A 2,690-nucleotide genomic window follows, 5' to 3' on the forward strand; every position below is an offset into this window, starting at 1 on the left:
CTCTGGAACCAACTGAAGGGATATGGGCTAGAGGGAACCATGGTTAAGTTTCTAGAACGAGTTTATACGGAGAATAGGGTGGTTATAACATAGGAAGCCGAAACTACAAGACCAGCAGCAATAAAAGGAGGTCTTAGACAGGGTTGCCAATTGTCTACCCTGCTCTTTATGATATACCTCAGTCAGATGGAAAAAAGTTTAGAACAGTGCAACGTAGGTTTTGACCTGACTTACATGGAGGAAGGACATGAAGCAAATCAAGTGTTGCCAGGGTTAATGTATGCAGACGACATTGTACTCGTATCAGAAAGTCGTGAGACAATACAGGAATTGATTAAAATTTGCAGCAGGGAAGGGGACAATTTAGGACTAAAGTTTAGTAGGGACGAGTCTGGTATAATAGTTTTCAACGACGAGAAGGGGGAGCCCCTGGAGATACAGGACACATTAATCGAACGCGTAGGAAAGTACAAATATCTGGGAGTATGGTTAAATGAAGGAAGACCGTATCTAAAAGACCATGAAGATATTGTAATAAAGAAGGGGAAACGAGATTCGGCTATCATGAAACACAGGGCACTATGGAACTATAATAGATATGAAGTTGTTAGGGGTGTATGGAAGGGAGGTCATGGTGCCAGGACTGTCATTTGGGAATGCGGTATTGTGTATGAGGTCATAAATTCAGGCAGGTTTAGAGATACAGCAAAGGAGTGTGGGTAGGTTGACAGGTTGGCATTGGGGGCACATGGTAATACACCAAATGAGGGGGTACAGGGGGATATGGGTTGGGCATCTTTCGAGAGTAGAGAAGCGATCAGTAAAGTAAAATTTGAACAAAGACTAGCTGGAATTGAGGATACACGGTGGGCAGCGAAAGTGTACAAGTATCTATATATGAAAAGTCTAAACACTAAGTGGACAAACCGAACCCGCAAGGTGAGATTTAAATACATTCAACGAGATGGAGCCGATCAGAGCATATCAGTAGAAAATGGAGTAAAGGAAACAGAGAGGAAATTGTGGGAAGAGAGAATGCAGGGAAAATCTGCTTTAGCAATATACAGGGCACAAAAACAAGAAATAAAGAAGGAACAGCTGTATGATAATTCAGTGGGGAGCTCTTTGTTGTTTGAGGCTTGAACGGGGGGGCTGCGAACGAAAACGTATAGGGCTAAATTTCAGGAAGTAGACACTCTGTGCGACGTATGCAACCGCGAAAGGGAAACTATAGAACATGTAATTTAAGGGTGCACGGGGCTTCGTCCCACCCTCTTGGGGGGGATGACTACGGATTTGGAGGGGGCACTGGGTTTTCCGGACAGAGATGGACAAATGGATAGGGAAAGAATTGCGGTAACTAAGAGGAAATTGGAAGATTGGTGGAAGAGATCTAGGGAAGGATAAAAAAATACATATAAAAAGAAGCAATAAATTCAATTTAAAAGAGAGGGGGGTCTGTTATAACAAATTTATACAAATTAAAAAAATAGAAGGGATGACGAAATGTTAGGCTAGGTGGTGCAAGCTGCCGCCCGTTACAAAGGGTATAGCCATTACCATCCATCCATCCATCCAGCAACGTTGCGTGGACGTGATGGTCGGATGACCGCGCTCCAAAAGTGTGGGTACTGGGTACTGCGCGGGCATCTGCGATATGCCGATATGTATATAAAGCAGCTACGATCTTTCAAACTGCCCTTTTCTACAAGATTTAATGCTATACGATTGTGTCGAGATGCCTCCCCTGCAGTTCGAAACAGTACGTCCGTCGCGCAGTCTAACATAGTACAGCCATTGGGGCGATCGTAGAATCCGGTGTTTTGAAACGCGGTCAGGTTGCAGTCGCACTCAGTATTGTGACAGTTTACGCGAGAAACCATGAATGAAGCGAAAAAAATAAAAATTACAAAAATCAAGAGGCGCGGTAGACGCAAAGGGCCATTCGCTAATCCGTCATTCGCTCAAATGAGCACCGTCATTCGCTAAAGTGTCATTCGATCAGACCTAGGGGGCGCAGCTTCATTCGCTGAAACGTCATTCGATTAAGTGAGTGTCTCCCGCCGCGGGTCATAGTTTTGAAGCGCTAGGTCTCGTTTCCACGCTAACATCGGCGAGTACACGCCGGACCGCGTCAGAGAGCGACCGCCTATCGTACAAAGTAATCCTGCGACTTTATGAAGTAAGTTCTGAAATGCCTATAACATTTCAGCTGCTCTACAAGTAGCCAAAGCAATCAAAGCTCACCGTTCAATCGGTCGCCACTTCGACTCCATCCGACTGGGGTCATGGGGATGAAATATGGCGATTGGTTCCTTTGCGAACCCTTTTTTTAAGAGTGGAGTGCCAATGGTTTCCGGCTTGCTGCCCAAAAAATTAAAGCTACTTACAGAAGGTAAGCATTCAAAGTTCTAATAAACCTATAAAACGGAACGTTCGGTGCCCTGTTATTGGATATGTGTTCAAACACTTCAAAACATGTTCGCTCTTTTTAAGGATTTTCGACGTCGTGCTGAGTCACATGGGGGCCAGCTGCCTCGAGGTGGCTTACTTGGACTTCGAGATAGCGGCCATCCACGAGATACATGCCCTAATTCCCGGCGCTAGGATCCAGGGATGCCTTTTTCACTTATCCCAGTCGGTGTACAAAAAGGTGTGCTCCAGTGGTCACCAGAGTCGCTACAATTCAG

Source organism: Ixodes scapularis, unplaced genomic scaffold, assembly GCF_016920785.2.
Source record: "Ixodes scapularis isolate PalLabHiFi unplaced genomic scaffold, ASM1692078v2 ptg000795l_1___fragment_4___debris__unscaffolded, whole genome shotgun sequence".
Taxonomy (NCBI): domain Eukaryota; kingdom Metazoa; phylum Arthropoda; class Arachnida; order Ixodida; family Ixodidae; genus Ixodes; species Ixodes scapularis.